General features: G+C 39.0%; 2 protein-coding genes across 3 annotated transcripts in view; one reads left to right on the top strand and one right to left on the bottom strand.

The window, feature by feature from the left end:
- The window catches only part of LOC129773230 (putative nuclease HARBI1), a 116385-nt gene that overhangs the window by 2152 nt on the left and 96546 nt on the right, over window positions 1-17687 (top strand). The gene's annotated exons all lie outside the window — the stretch shown is intronic.
- The window catches only part of LOC129776845 (EGFR adapter protein-like), a 191889-nt gene that overhangs the window by 95439 nt on the left and 78763 nt on the right, over window positions 1-17687 (bottom strand). The gene's annotated exons all lie outside the window — the stretch shown is intronic.

The following is a 17687-nucleotide window of genomic DNA, read 5'->3' as shown; positions in this document are numbered from 1 at the left end:
AAATTGAGCTCCTACTGAAAATCGACCATTCCGTATTAAATATAAGTTCTATGCGATAGAAACATCTTTTTTCCAAGTGTTTGACGAAATCGTGAACTGAAATTGTGTTTCGGAATGATTTAAAATTTATCGATTTCCCTCATCCATCTCTATCTCTATCTCTATCTCTATATACATCCATTGCATGCCAAACCGATATAGATTTTCTTCAAAAGTGGTAGTTTTGTTACTTATCGCAAATTATGGGACCTGTATTTTTTTATTTATTTGTTAGGGTGACCATTTCTGTTTTAGGGTGGTCCAAAAAAACATTTTTTCGCATTTTTGCCAAACATGACTTTTTTCAAAAATTCATAACTTTTGAACTACTAAACTGATTCAGATGATCGACATATCAAATTAAAGCCAATCACCTGGTCTTTTTTGAAAAAAAAAGCTATATCTGGAGAAAATTTGAATTCTACTCTCGTTATTATTGATTGTACTCGTTTTTTATTGTTTTCATAGTCTCGGGACCAAAGGTGCTATAGTTTTTTTATATTTTTTTCTGGAAAGCTGAGGATTTTTCACATTACATATCTCGAAACCAGGGAGGCGTTTTTTTTCGTTTTTGGGTTATGATTTTTCAAAGTTACCCGATGGTCTGGGTGATTGGCTTTAATTTGAAATGTCGATCATCTGAATCGATTTAGTATTTCAAAAGTTATGAATTTAAAAAAAAAAAGGAATTTTTGGCTAAAATGCGAAAAAATGGTTTTTCGGACCACCCTAAAATGGGAATGGTCATCCTAACAAAAAAAATAAAAAATACGGGTCTCATAATTTGCGATAAAGAACAAAACTACCATTTTTGACGAAAATCTGAGAACCACTATATCGGTTTGGCATGAAATGGCTGTATATATAAAAATGTTGTGTTCGTTTGTGTACGTGTCAAAAATTTGAAAAGTACGAAACCGATTGAGCTCAAAGTTGGACACAATATACATTTCACTCTGAGGAATGTTGTAACGGCATCAAAAATTGAAAAAAATGGAGAAAAACGATCTTTGATATGGCTATATGGCGTTTCTGAAATTGAGCTCCTAATGAAAATCGACCATTCCGAATTAAATATGAGTTCTATGTGATGGAAGCATCTTTTTTCCAAGTGTTTGACAAAATAGTGAACTGAAATTATGTTTCGAATCGATTTAAAATTTAGCGATTTCCCTCATCTATCTCTATATATACAAAAATGTTCTGTTCGTTTGTGTACACGTCAAAAACTCCAAAGTAATAAAAAATTAAAAAATTGAACTCAACCATGCAACCACAATGTGCCACAGCAAAGCGTGGCAGGGTACAGCTCGTAGTTTAATAAAAAAATTCTATGGATTATGGACGCACTGAGTCGATTTCCAATATTTAATCTCTTGAGTATTAAACCTGATAAACAATAAAATTATGTTTATGTTGCTGTTACTATTTTTTCCCATTCTTTTATGAACCTTCATTACCCTTTGTACTCTCGCCACCTCTCACCACTTGGTACGATGATGGAATCACAGATCAGTACGCCTCTACAGACTGTTTTGTAAACCGTTTTTTATGGTTTGGAAGTTTGTTCAACAAATGTAAAATCTCTAAGCAATGGAGATTAAAGAAGATAAGTAACTTAAATAGTTGACAGCAGATTTTCGCCAACCAAATGATCAAACTCCGACCTCAATTCCGAAATATCTCTTTGAATGCTAAGCTACATAAGACTCTAATAGGTGCTGGAAAGGTTTAGTTTTATTCATCTTTTTTATTATTTATATAAAATCAAAATATAACATAAGTAACCCAACGGTCTATCAAAGTATGTACTACACGAATATGACGATTAGTTCCTTGAAACATCTGTGTAGTCAATGATAAGTTCTTCAATACTTCTCATTGAGATAAGTCTGGTGTTCCCTTATGTGCTCTGGCATTAACTGTCAAATCGACAATGAATCATCATCGCAAAAAAAACTCCATACAAATCACTCGTCGTAAAGTGTCTCCTTTTTCACCGCTAGTTTACATCGGCGAATTTTATTTTTCTCATTATAGTAAATGACGTTGGTTTGCCCGATTTTTTGTGTTTTCACGCAACCAGTAAATTCAAATTGATTTTTCTCCATAAAAATCACATGTAATCGAGACGAAAAGTTGTTGAAAAGCCCCAACTCTCTAGTTGCTTATAATACCATAAAGCGTTCAAATTGTTCAATTTCTCATGTTTTTTAACGATTTTTTCCAAAGAGAAATAATGATCATGGTTTGTCCACCTCGGATCATGGCTTGTCCGAAAAATGATCACGGTTTGTCTAGTTTTAGAAATACCCATTTTTAAATTAGGAAATTCGAAGTTTCAAGTAAATGTTGCATTTCTCATTACTTGAGTATACCGTCATCATATTGATCCATTCATAATTTACGCTTTCTTCAGAATATTGCCTTTTCTTCAAGCAGCTACCATAGAAATCATGTGAACAAACTCCATCAGATAAACTTAGATACATAAATCTGATACATGATTTTTTTTATTTAAGTCATTTATTTTTACAGGCTCCGTTACATAGGTTTAAAGGAGCCGAACTCTTAGCTATACTTTTATTAGTATATATCATGTTTCCACATGTTTCCTTAAATCTAGGGTTAATAAAGTAGGTAACCGATTACTCGCGGTCGACTCGAGATTAGAAGGGTGACATAGTTTCTTTTGGAAAAGGAGGGGATATAAGGATATTGTACAATGTTCACACTCGCATTCACACTCACGCTCATCATACTCAATTCTTAAATCTATTATTATATCTATTATGTATATACATTTCAGCTTATTCTATAGTTAGTCAGAAGGGAAACAGTCGCTCGCGAAGGAAAAAAAGGGGAGGATAAGGGTGTACGGATAATCACACACGAAGATCGATAGTTTTAAGGAAAACATATATTAGGGACATGTAATCGAGGACTAACCGAGCCAGCACATCTCTCACCGGTACATTGGGCTGTCTACCTCGGGTCCGAAGGGAGTTTTCTAAATTCGATCTGGCAACAAGATACACCTCGCACGACCAAACAACGTGCTCGATGTCGTGGTAACCTTGGCCACAAACACAGAGATTGCTACTGGCAAGATTGAAACGAAAGAGTAGCGCATCTAACTAACAGTGATTGGACATGAGTCGAGAGAAGGTGCGAATAAAGTCCCGACTCAAGTCCAGACTTTTGAACCACGGTTTGAGGCTAACCTTATGGGAAATTGAGTGAAACCACCGGCCCAATTCATCTTCATTCCATTTACGTTGCCAATTAGCGATGGTATTTTTACGGACTAAAGAATAAAATTCATTGAAGGCGATTTGACGCTGATAAATGTCGCCCTCAATCGCACCTACCTTTGCTAATGAGTCAGCCCTCTCATTACCCGGAATTGAGCAATGTGAAGGGACCCAGACAAAGGTAATGACATAACAGCGTATGGATAAAGCACTCAAAATTTCTCGTATTCTCTCAAGGAAGTACGGCGAGTGCTTTTCCGGCCTCACTGAACGGATAGCTTCGACAGAGCTAAGACTATCCGTTACAATGTAATAGTGTTCAACAGGTCGTGAGGCGACGCTGTCCAGCGCCCAATGAATTGCTGCCAATTCAGCAATATACACTGAGCTAGGATTCTGAAGACTGTGTGAGGTGCTAAAAAATTCGTTGAACACTCCAAATCCTGTGGACTCATTTATAGTGGACCCATCAGTAAAGTACATATTATCACAATTGATACCCCCATACTTTTCATCGAAGATCGCTGGAGCGATCCTCGATCGTTGGTAATCTGAATATCCATGGATATCTTGCTTCATGGACAGATCAAAATGCACAGAGGAATTGATGTAGTCAGGGAAACAAACACGGTTGGGAATATACGAAGAAGGATCAACCTGCATGGAGATGAATTCATGATATGAACTCATGAATCCAGAGTGAAAATTTAGCTCGATCAGCTGCTCAAAATTTCCGATCACCAATGGGTTCATAACCTTACACCGGATGAAGAACCGAAGAGATAATAAATAGAAGCGATCTTTTAGTGGGAGTAGGCCTGCCAAAACCTCGAGACTCATGGTATGCGTTGAGGGCATACATCCCAACGCGATACGGAGACAAAGATACTGAATTCGCTCGAGTTTAATGAGGTGTGTTTTGGCAGCTGATTGAAAACATAAACTGCCATACTCCATCACTGAGAGAATAGTTGTTCGATACAACATTATAAGATCTTCGGGATGGGCTCCCCACCAGGTGCCGGTAATTGTACGGAGAAAGTTTATTCTTTGTTGGTATTTTTTACTCAGATACCTAATATGGGCCCCCCAAGTACATTTGGAGTCGAACCAGACCCCAAGATACTTGAATGACATAGCATGAGTGATCGGTTTACCCAAAAGTTGAAGCTTTGGTTTTGCTGGTCTATGCTTCCTAGAAAAAACCACCATCTCTGTTTTCTCCGTGGAGAATTCGATCCCTAGCCCAATGGCCCAGGTTGAAAAATTGTTCAAAGTATCTTGTAAGGGTCCTTGCAGGTCGGATTCGTTTGATCCTACGAAAGACACCACTCCATCATCTGCAAGTTGTCTTAGGCTGCAATTTTGTGTAAGGCAATTGTCGATGTCGCTTACATAGAAGTTGTACAAAAGGGGGCTTAAACATGAGCCCTGGGGGAGGCCCATGTAAGAGAACCGACTTACTGCCGAATCTCCGTGAGAAAAGTTCAAATGCTTCTCACAAAGCAAGTTATATAACATATTATTCAATAGAGGCGGCAGACCCCGAGAGTGTAATTTGTCTGACAAAACCTCTATTGAAACAGAATCAAAGGCCCCCTTTATGTCCAAGAATACTGAAGCCATTTGTTTTTTTTCGGCGTAAGCCAATTGAATTTCTGAAGAAAGCAACGCAAGACAATCATTCGTCCCCTTGCCCCTGCGGAACCCATATTGTGTATCTGAGAGTAGGCCATTCGTTTCAACCCATCGATCAAGGCGAAACAAGATCATTATCTCCAACAATTTCCGTATACAAGACAGCATTGCTATTGGGCGGTACGAATTGAAGTCGGACGCGGGTTTTCCGGGTTTTTGAATAGCTATAATTCGCACTTGTCTCCAATCATCTGGAACAATATTATTCTCCAGAAACCGATTGAATAAATTCAACAAGCGATGTTTCGCCACATCAGGGAGGTTTTTCAGCAAGTTGAACTTAATTCTATCCGACCCCGGAGCAGAATTGTTACATGAAAGGAGAGCAAGAGAGAATTCTACCATCGAAAACTCGGAATGAAGATCGCACCTATCTTGTGAAATATCTCGAACAATTTTTTGTACGGGAACGGAATCGGGACAAACCTTTCGTGCAAAATTCAAAATCCATCGATGTGAATATTCCTCGCTTTCATTTGTTGAAGAGCGATTTCTCATGTTTCGAGCCACTTTCCATAATTTTTTCATTGACGTTTCTCGTGACAAACCTCCCACGAAATTTCGCCAATTAGCACGTTTTTTCCCTTTGATCAAATTTTTTAACTGATTCTCAAGGGCTAAATACGTTTGAAAATTTTCAATGGTTCCACGTTTTCGAAAAGCTTTAAATGCATTTAATTTATCCTGATAAAGCTTGGAACATTGGCTATCCCACCATGGATTGGGTGGCCTTTGACGAATAGTGGTACCTGGGATGGGTTTCGTTTGAGCGCGAACCGCGCTGTCATATATCAAACGAGAAAGGAAGTTATACTCCTCCAATGGAGGTAAACCATCTCTGGAATTGATGGCTAGAGTAATCGCGTCCGCATATTTTTTCCAGTCAATGTGTCTTGTGAGGTCAGATGCCATGTTTATAGATTCAGAAGAATTCGAACCAATGGTGATGGAAATTTTGATTGGCAAGTGGTCACTGCCGTTGGGGTCCTGGATTACATTCCACTTGCAATCTAACGATAGTGAATTCGAGCAAAGCGAGAGGTCAAGAGCACTTGGGTTAGCAGGAGGTTTAGGTACACGTGTTGTTTCCCCAGTGTTCAAAACGGTCATATTGAAGCTGTTACAAAGGTCATATATCAACAATGAACGATTGTCGTCGTACTGTTCCCCCCAGGCATTTCCGTGAGAGTTGAAGTCTCCCAAGATCAATCGTGGCTCAGGAAGGAGTGAGCACATGTCATCAAGTTGTTTGCGGCTAACCGCAGCTCTCGGAGGCCAATACAAGCTGACAATACAGAGGTCTTTGCCTTTAATGTTTGCATGACAAGCAACAGCTTCGATCCCTCCAATAGGTGGAAGGTCAATTCGAAAAAATGAGTGGCACTTATTGATCCCCAATAGCACCCCTCCGTATCTGTCATCACGGTCCAAGCGTATAATATTAAAATCGTGGAAAGAGAGATCATCTCGCGAAGAAAGCCAAGTTTCGGACAGAGCAAAAACATCACAATTGAACTTATGAATTAAAAATTTGAATGCATCCAATTTAGGGATAAGACTACGACAATTCCACTGTAAAACAGTGATATCTCCGACCTCTCTATTCAAATTAGACATCAAGAGAGATAAACATTGCAAGGAGGGGCCATGTTTGCATCAATTGCTGTAAAATTGTGTTTAATACTGTAAGCATTGAGATGACAAGGGTTCTGATGGAGTCGGAAACATTAAAACACGTGAAGATTTGATCCTAAAGGTCAGACAACTTTATAAATCCCGATTGGGAAGTTGAGCTGGACGGCGAAACAGGGACAGTTGGGGTTTTTGATGTCCCCTCGAGTGCTGGGTCGTTCGAAGGTGAACTATTCCCACGGAAGCCAGGAGGAACCTGATTTTGCTTGTCCGCTGCACTCGATATTTTAGGCATGCTAACAGGGGGTATCACCGATGGAACTTGTCGTTGAAGTTTGGGAGTGGACACATTTTTGCGCCGGGGATTTCCTTGGAAAATGAACGGTGTGCCCTCTTCAGCTGTGTCCGCTTCTACTTCGTCAACTGGCAACGTGGAGAAGACATTGTGTGTGGGGATGGTTGTTCTTGTTGTTGTTCGGCCGGTGGAGAAGCGCTCTTTAAAATTTCCGCAAAAGTACGCTTCGAGCGTTCCTTTAAAGAGCGTTTCTGTTTCTCCCAGTGACTCTTGTAAGTTTCACAAGCCGAGAGCACATGTGGAATTCCTCTGCAATATGGACACTTTTGCTCAGTCGCACTGCAAGATTTACACACATGTTGCTCTTCGCAAGTGGCACAGCGCTCCTTGTTGGCACAATAAGCTGAAGTGTGACCAACTGACTTGCATTTTTGACAAGTCATGGGCTTTGACACGAAGAGTCGCACTGGCAGCCTCAATTTGTCCACCATAACGTAGTCAGGGAGAGCGGAACCAGCAAAAGTTACTCGAAACGAGTCGGACGGCGTAAATTTAGAGTTTTCCCCTTCCTGGGAGACTTTGCCGAGTTGTCGGCATTCTAAGATTTTGATTTTCATCAAAGGTAGTTTTTTAAATCTACCATCTCCTTCTATAATTGATTCGCTCGTCAGACCCGTTTCGGTTATCACTCCCGAGATTTCTACGTCATGGGAAGGCACGTAGACACGATACTCTAGGGTAAATCTCTGGTCGATGACAATATCGTTTGCTTCTTTCCGATTATCCACGACAACATGCAGTTTGGTCGGTCTAACTTTTGAAATTTCTTTCACGGAGGAGTATCTTGTCAGATCTTTCATGATCTGAATAACATTAAGCACTTTTCCGTTTGGCTTAGGCCTGAGGAAAACAACCCATGGACCAGTTCCAAGTGCATCTTCCGGATAGACCTTGACACGTGGAGAGGTGATAACATGAGAAGGAGATGACGTGGATTGAGTGGGATCGGTGATAACATGAGAAGGAGATGACATGGATTGGGTGGGATCGGTGACAACAGGGAGGGGAGGTGGGATCGAAGGAAGGGCGGAAGTGCTAGGGGATGGAGAGGAGTGAGTGGCAGACTTTTTAGAGGGGGGCAGGAGATGCTCATCCCCGGACGAAGCATCTCCTGTTAAAGTAACGCGTTTAAGTATTTTCGCTGTTCCTTTTTTGTTATTTTTTACTAACATTGGGGAGTCATCGTCAGAGATCTCCATATTTGGAGACCCCCCTTCTGACATTCTACAATTTGTACTTATAATCTAATGTATTTAAAAATAATAATAAAAAAAAAATAGAAAAAAAGAATTAAATATATTAATTTTTTTCACCCAATTGTACACCAGTGCAGATAAACTGGCAACCGATGCTTGCTTCCCAATCGGTTGATCGCGCTCGGCACAATTGAATGTGTGTCGCACACTACCACACACAGTCGCCGGTTGAATCGCACTGTATGCGAATGAGTTGTAAGTGCGACGAGGATGGCGGCTCCTCCTCAATCGGATGACCACGCGCAAAGAATAGCTGCGATTATGAGTCGGCCAATGGCACTTCACCACACTATCCACGGTAAGCACAATCACACTGGTATTGGTGTGTACACGCGCGATATAATGCCAGCAATGGCGATGGTACAGCAGAAACCAATCACTTTTCCAGCTCTGCTGAAATGATTTCCCGGTTTGTACACTGTCCAATGTTCCGCGGTGACAACCACGCGCGACGTGAGAAAAAAAATCCCAAACGAAAGAAGGAGAAAAAAAAACACTTGTCCGGTTTTGTAGCTAACGAGACCAATCGAATATCCGGAGTCGCAACAATCACGTCTGGCTACCACAAACTTTAGATATGGAATGATGCAAGCATGATGTTTACAATATTTGTGTTTGTGAGATACGTTCCATGAAACTCGGCCGCAAAGCGAAAAACCGTATAAGAAATCAGTTATTCTAATACGAATTCATACAAATTCAATCGGATCGGTTCCAAATTTGTTTAATATGTAACATTGTTAATCATTCAAAATACATTTTATCTTTCTATTTCATTCAAATCATAAATACATACATAACAAGTACATAAATTTGGCCATAAAATAGCAACAGACTCCAAAATCCAACAATTATCTACAAACAAAAATAAAATGTTACATAAAATATACGTATGTATACTAGAGTGCTAATGAAATAGACATATCTAATTTTCAAACGATTTTCCTAAAATTTTCGATTCTCACGAAAAACAACCATATGCAGAATATCAGCTCAATAGCAAACTCAAACTCAAACTTTGACGGCTGTACGACACAAGTAAATGAAGTCCGATTTGGCTGATATTTTGCACAGGGTAGTTTTTCGAGGGAATCAACACTTTTAAGAAAGTTCCGTTTGAAAATTCGGGATGGTCATTTTCATTGGCACTCTAATATAAACAACCTACCTAGATACATCGACATCGATAAAAACAAATTTTGTGGCCGTTTTTTTATCCCATTTATTTATTTAAGGCTCATTAGTATTTTAGCTGTAACAGAGCCGAATTTTAATCGTGTACATGTCACATGGTTATCATATCTATAATTAGCACATTACACAGTTGCCGTTCGCCAGTATTCCTTCTATACCATTACATATGGTGGTACATTCACACAGTAGCCATTTAGGCGTAAGGGTATTCTTTCTGTTCTTCCATTATCCAGTTGGACCACCGGACAGCGGAGACAGTTGTTTGATCATTGTTGAGTTATTTATAGAACAGTAGCCCGATGTGTCTGGCAGAGCAGAGCAGTTGTATGGATGAATCGATCTTATTTCGACAGTGGATCGATCTCCATCGCTGATGATTGTTGCGTGGACGTAGCTATTCTGTAACAACACAAAGATGGTCAATGAGGGCCCTGAGTTTTGAACTCACGATCGATCGCTTACTAAGCGAACGCGCAACCAATGTGGCTACGGAGACCCCCTTTTGGCCGTTATAGCGGAACATTTTAGGCCGTAAATCGAAAACGTGCCTTAATTGAAGAGGGCCGTTGTAGCGAAATGCCGTATAAAGAGCGGCATTTATATAATTTTGAGGAGTAAAAAACATGGAAATGTGGATCGTGAAAATATTTCAATTTGAGCTCCCCCCCAATTTGATTTATGGGGCATAAACAATTAACTCGTGATTTCAGATCACAGCATTCACGACTCATGAGTCATCCAGCTAGCGATCGAACGGCAGCGAGGTTTTCTAGAGAGCCATTCTGAAGGACGGGAGTTTATTTTCTTTCATTGGCCTTGAAGTTCGATGCGATTGAAGCGGGATATTTTGAAACCCCTATAATTCAAAACATCATAATCATTCAAGTCACACTCTCGCTCGAGCTAGCAGACTGCAGTCTTTCTCAATGATGATGTTACACACAGCGGTTTTGCTCGATGCAAAGGAAGAATGGAAAATATATATCGCATCCAGGGGGGTATATTTGTTCGGCGAAGACACCACATCGATTTCTATGCCTTAGGTTAAGAGTTTCGAAAATGAGAGCGTTACATTTGGGGTGATAGGTTATGGGCGTTAATACTTCTTTGTTGGCTGAACTAAGTGGTATGAAAATCAGGTAATTTGAAATATGAAGGATGTATTAGTAATGTATGTTACTTATTGACCGAAAAAATTGTTTCAATAGCTTAAAAATTACTTTGAAAACAAACTATCGAAATCCCAAAAACCAGTAAATATAGGTACCCATATTTACATTTTTTTTCAAAATCCATCTCAGCCATGATTGGCCAGCAGTTGATGCTTGTCATCAGATAGCAGTGAAAGCACTATAATTGTTATGTTCGCCTTGGCCAACCTCAGTATTTTTTGCCTCAGAATAAATTCTCAGAATATGCACGAAGCAAGCATATTGCGAAGCTTGCACTGACGGTTATAAGCGAACCAGAAGAAAAAACGTTATCGTTATTGTTAGTTGGAGATTGTTTATGTATGATTGAATCACACGTACGAATCGTTGATTTTATGTGTAATTAAAGCGAATTGATGTTTATGATTTTTTCGTTGGAAGAATATGTTGGGATTCATTGGTAACTAGCTGACCCGGCAAACTTCGTCCCACCCAAAATTTGTTTTTTGTTATCAATTTGTTATCAATATACTTCAAACATTCACGTTTTCTTACTATGAGCAAGTTCATGGGTCCAATCGCAGAACTGTTCATAGATTGATCTCCTAATCGACCCCGTTGAATTTACCTTCTCTATATATATATAAAAATGTTCTGTTCGTTTGTGTACGCGTCAAAAACTCGAAAAGTACGGAACCGATTGAGCTCAAAGTTGTACACAATATACAATCCACTTCAAGGAGTGTTGTTATGGCATAAAAAATTGGAAAATTGGAAGAAAGACGATTTAATATATGACCAGAAAGCGTTTCTGAAATTGAGCTTCTAATGAAAATCAACTATTCAGTAATGAATATGTGTTCTATGTAAAGGAAACATCTTTTTTGCACGTGTTTGACAAAATCATGAACTGAAATTGTGTTTCGAAGGGATTAAAATTTATCGATTCCCCTCATCTATCTCTATATATATATATATATATATATATATATATATAAAAGTTTTTTGTTCGTTCGTGTGCGCGTTAAAAACTCGAAAAGTGCGGAACCGACTGAGCCCAAACTATGATACAATATACAAAACAACCAAACACATCTAGAATTGTTGTTACAACATAAAAAAATGAAAAATTCAACTCAACCATGCAACCACAATATGCTACAGCAAAGCGTGGCAGGGTACAGCTAGTTTACTATAAAATCCAAGTGTTTCTAACAAAACTCATCATTATAATATCAGATTATTTGCAGACACAGTTCTCGTTCAAGATTTTTCAACCACTTGCAAATAACATGTTTCTCCGTTACATGGAATAAATGTTTTATACAGAAAATATGATAGAATAAGGACAGCCCTAAATCGGACAATTCCTTCCTCGAGTTCTGCTCTAATCAACACATTCGGCGATACTTTTTTATTGGTATAGATAGAAGAAGATATAGGAGTGCGTTTCATCTCATTAAAATCCATTTCCAGTTTCGAACAAAGATCAATTTCGCTAGCGCTAACATCAAATGGACTAACAGCACTTGTCACTATGTAATTTTAGAACATATGGGAATTTAATTCTCCAATTTTTCTTTTTCCTTCAGAGTTTTCCGAAAGTTTTCAATTGTCATGTTTGGTTAGAATATTTTTGGTTGAAATATGTGTAATACTTTTATGGAACCACCTCTCCATTCCAGATGAGGGAGTGGTGTCATACCATCATAGAAACATTTCTCATACTCAAAAAACCCTCACATCCCGAATTGTGCTTGATTAGTTCTCGAGTTATGCAGAAGTTTGTGTTTCGTTTGTATGGCAACCTCCTTAGAGAGAGGGGAGGAGTATATTCACCATAGAAACTGTTTCGTGCCCCGAAAAACCTTCACATGCCAAATTTGGCTCCATTTGCTTGATTAGTTTTCGAGTTATGCAAAAATTGATGTTTCATTCGTATGACAGCCCACCCTTAAAAAGCGGGAGAAGTGTCTAACCACCATAGAAACATTAATTGCACCCTAAAACCTCAATATGCCGAATTTGGTTTCATTTGATTGAATAATTCTCGAGTAATGCAGAAATTAGTGTTTCATTTGTTTGGCAGCCCCACCCTCCCCCTTAAGAGAGGGGGTAGAAGTATCTAACCACCGTAAAAACATTTATTGTACCCTAAAACCTCCACATGCCAAATTTAGTTTCATTTGCTTGATTAATTCTCGATTGATGCAGAAATTTATGTTTCATTTGTATGGCAGCCTCCCCCCCTATGAGAAGGGGAGGAGTATTTAACTACCGTAAAAACATTTGTTGCACCCTAAAACCTCCATATGCCAAATTTGGTTTCATTTGCTTTATAATTTCTCGAGTAATGCAGAAATTTGTGTTTCATTTGTATGTATTGTAGCCCCCTCTTAGAGAGGGGGGTGGAGAGTCCAACCACCATAGAAACATTTATTGCACCCTAAAACCTTCACATGCCTAATTTGGTTTCATTTGTTTGATTAATTCCCGATTCCCGAGTTTCATGTTAATCGGTTAATCGTTAATCGGTATATATATATATATATATATATATATATATATATATATATATATATATATATATATATATATATATATATATATGTACATCATGATGATGATGTTGAATTAAAGAGGCTTTTCATTTAATTCGCCTCTAAGCATGATGTTTTGCACTGTGAAGGCTTTAAATTTTTTTTTAATCCCAGATCAATCACCTCTAGCTTTCAAAAAGGTCAATTCGGAAACTAACTAAACTCTCGTCTTTGTGGACGGCCATTTGAAAAACCTGATACTGCTACTGCTTACACTGTCTTCAGTGTGCTGCAATGTGCGGGAACTACTTCGTAATTAAAAAAAAAGAATGTCGGAGACTGCGAACTGCGAAATTTATCCGAATTGACTGTACTATAGAATAAATGTAGAATAAAAGAGGGGTGGGGTTTACGACGCAATTTTTCGCTTCTCTTCATGCTGCCAGTGTATTGAGAATGAAACGCACGATGAATTGCTACGTTTGTTTTCGCAGTAGTAATGTTGTATTCAAATTTTATTCTGTTGTTACTCTGTTTTGGTCGGTACAATTTGAGGAGCACAAATTGGACCAATCAGAACGTAGGATTTAGCGGGTTTAAAAAATGCTTGATATTTCATAATAATTTAATTGTTTACCTCAAAAAAAATGGGTGGGTTATATCTATGATATAACCGCAAAGTTGACGTGGGACTAGTTTAGCTTAGCAATCATTTGTTTGTATTGATTAAATTTTTGATTAAATGAAACAAATTCCGGATTCCATCGAATTCAATATATTTGCTTTGTGAGTAAAGAGATTGAATAAATGCCATGTAAGGTCAATTAATGCATTGTGACAGAGTATGTTCTTCGTTACAAATAGATTTAATGACAATCCTTTTACGTTGAGTATGATGATTTCCATCTGAAGTTTGCATCTCTCAAGTGTACGTGCTTCTCGAACCGCGAATCTGGCACTCAGTGCCAGAAATTCAGTGAGCAGAAGATATGAAGGCATATCCTTCAATGCAATCTTGAATAACCGAACCAAAGCGTTGTGGTCGTACCCGTTTTTTTAATCCGTGTTAGGAAAACACTTTCGGAGTGCAAAAAAAAAACATGCGGGTGCGAAAGTACCCCCGGCTTGCATGAAACAACAGCTTCAACTTATACTTTTTATATTATAGAGCCTTTAAACTTGAAAGTTCATTCATTCATTCGCCTCTAATGTCTGCAAAATTTTCCCAGGTTCCTAAGTTTAGAAGACCATGTTAAGGAAACATATTCTAGTCTGCACAAAGGCAAGCGAAAAGATTTAAAAATTGAGTGTTCATCAACATTGTTACAATTTCCTTATATCCCTTCCTTCTCCTAAGAAAAATTTGTCACCCTTCTAAACTCGAGTACACCGCGAGTTATCGGTTTTCCACGAAAGTACTCGCAGTTTGAATTTATTTGCAATGCCGATTCTCCCAGACACCTCGGTTTAGAAGTCTGTATTAGGTAAACACTATTCAGTCGAAACAAAAGTACCCCAGACCTGCATGAATTTGCAATGCCAATTTCCTCAGACACTTTGGTTCTGAAGTCTGTGTTGGGGAAACACATTTCAGTCGGAACAAAAATACCCCCTACTTTCATGTACTTGCGTTGCCGATTTCCACAAGGCTGCTTGGTTATGATGGCTGTGTTGGGGAAACCGTAAATCGGACCAATCAAAACGAGGTAGTTAGGGCGTTTAGATAACGCTTAACATTTTACAGTTATTCAATTGTTTATCTAATGAAAAATAACATTTTATAAATTGCGATAGATGCGTAGAAATATTCCCTGTCAATTGATGCAAACATCTTTCCGATCCAGTAAGAAATGTTCGAATTATAAGCATTCGGAATCTTTCATTTTGTCCTGCATGTTCTGTGTTTAGGTTTTCATTTTACCCCCCATATACTCCGGTTAGACGTAGTCCCACGTCAAAAAGACGGGTAATGTCGGATCATAACGGATCATAACAGTAGGGACCTAGGACTTTATAGTTCATTATGTTGTTTCTTATTCATATTAAACGTAGATGCACTGAGCGGCGCAAACAAAGCAGCTAAGCTAAAGGGTGTGTCACATCAAATTGCATCACGGAAAAAACGCTGTAGAAATTCGCCCAGTAGACCGATCCTTTTGAAAATTTTAGACAGTAAAATAAAAACTATTAAACAACTTTTGGCATTTCCTTTTTATTCATACTTCGAGCCCAAGCCCGTATGCTCGCACCTTCCTCTTTACCCCGTCCATAAGGTTCTGTACAACGTCAGGTTGTAGTTTTTTTTGAACAGAAATCCATTTTCTCTTGAAGTCCGCCTCCGATTTGACAACTTTTGAGTTCTTCCGGAGGGCCTGCTTCATAATCGCCCAATATTTCTCTATTGGGCGAAGCTCCGGCGCGTTGGGCGGGTTAATTTCCTTTGACACGGAGGTGACCCCGTTGGCTTCGTACCACTCCAACACGTCCTTTGAATAGTGACACGAAGCGAGATCCGGCCAGAAGATGGTCGGGCCCTCGTGCTGCTTCAATAGTGGTAGTAAGCGCTTCTGTAGGCACTCCTTAAGGTAAACCTGCCCGTTTACCGTGCCGGTCATCATGAAGGGGGCGCTCCGCTTTCCGCAAGAGCAGATCGCTTGTCACACCATGTACTTTTTGGCAAACTTGGATAGTTCCGCTTGCGAATCTCCTCCGAAACGCTGAATTTGTCCTCTGCGGAGAAGAACAACAGGCCCGGCAGCTGACGAAAGTCCGCTTTGACGTAGGTTTCGTCGTCCATTACCAGGCAATGCGGCTTCGTCAGCATTTCGGTGTACATCTTCCGGGCTCGCGTCTTCCCCACCATGTTTTGTCTTTCGTCGCGGTTAGGAACCTTCTGAACTTTGTATGTACGCAGGCCCTCCCGCTGCTTGGTCCGCTGGACGAATGAACTTGACAAATTCAGCTTATTGGCGACATCCCGGACCGAACTTCTCGGATCACGTCTAAACTGCTTAACTACGCGCTTGTGATCTTTTTCACTGACGGAGCATCCATTTTTGCCGTTCTTCACCTTCCGGTCGATGGTTAGGTTCTCGAAGTATCGTTTTAGTACTCTGCTGACCGTGGATTGGACGATTCCCAGCATCTTACCGATGTCCCGATGTGACAACTCCGGATTCTCGAATTGAGCGCGCAAGATTAATTCACGACGCTCTTTTTCGTTCGACTACATTTTTCCAAATTTACGAAAAATTGACAGTGAAGCATGGCCAACGTAATCTATACACTCTTGTCTGATTAAAAGCGAAAGCTGAAGATATAATTACTAAAAATTAAATTTCTACAGCGTTTTTTCCGTGATGCAATTTGATGTGACACACCCTTTAGAAAATTCAAAAATTAACTCTCAGTCTCATCGTTAATATTACCCGAATTAACATTTGCTCGCAGTTGAAAAAAAAATTAAACACTGAACTGAATATTCAAGTAATTTTTCAGTATCTTTTGGCAAAATTACATCTTCATCTCTCCCAAAGGCATTATTCTCAAAGAAGTATGCTGGCATAGCATAATTTGTTGATTGAATCATACTATGCCACCATCTTTCGCTGAACGCTACAGAAAATACGAATGTTGAATTTAAATTTCTCAGTATTGCTCGGTTTAAATATGACTTGGCTTCTTATTTTACAATTGTTCAATGTGTGTTGCGAAATAAATTCTATAAAAATTTGAAACATGATTATGGACAGGAAAATGATTGCGGGTAGTTTAAAAAACATTTATTACAAAAAAAATAGCCTAAAAATAGCTAAAAAAAAGCTTACACAAAAACTAAGATTTGTTAGACGAAATCTGAAATTTATTTTCTATTCATACCGAATAAACGACGGATTTTAATTTTTAATTTGTGCTATCTGATTTTTTTTTGGTCCAATCATACTGGATTAAGTAGTCGTTGATTTAAAAAAAAACTCTCTGTAGTCAACTACTAAATGCTCTTTCTGCTGCCTCAAGATCGTTAGATATTTTTGATACGTAATCGCTACTCGGTGTGAAAAATCGTGAAAAAATACAAAAATACAAAACTATGACTGATTTTTTCGAAACCATAAAAAAATCACTTAGTCCACGCTGACTTAACACGACCCATTGATAATATTATGGTAAAAAAGGAACCCTGCAATTCCGATTCATTTAAATTTCAGTCGACACAAATTCCAGAAATAATCCTACTCCCATTCATAATTTCCCCGACAAAAGTGATTAAAATCAGCACGAATCAACGATGTTGTTTGTATTCTGGAGTCATTATCTCTCTGCACAGCCTCAACCAGTGCGCATCTTTCCACTTGTTATCGTCCACAACGGGTTCCACTCAACAATCGCCCCGGCACCGCGAGCGCGGCAACCATCGTGTGAACGGAGGAACTCTCAATAATTAATGGCAACCGGAAGGTGCAGGATATTTATCTGGAATCAGCTCTCCAGCAAGCGTCGTGAATTGCGTGCCGTGAATCGAACTAAAGCGCATTCAAATTCAGCGCTTCTGCAGCCACGTCCGGAAT

This window comes from Toxorhynchites rutilus, chromosome 3 (genome assembly GCF_029784135.1).
Source record: "Toxorhynchites rutilus septentrionalis strain SRP chromosome 3, ASM2978413v1, whole genome shotgun sequence".
In the NCBI taxonomy this organism is placed as follows: domain Eukaryota; kingdom Metazoa; phylum Arthropoda; class Insecta; order Diptera; family Culicidae; genus Toxorhynchites; species Toxorhynchites rutilus.
The sequence above is the reverse complement of the archived record's forward strand: the minus strand, read 5'-3'. Positions and strand labels throughout refer to the sequence as shown.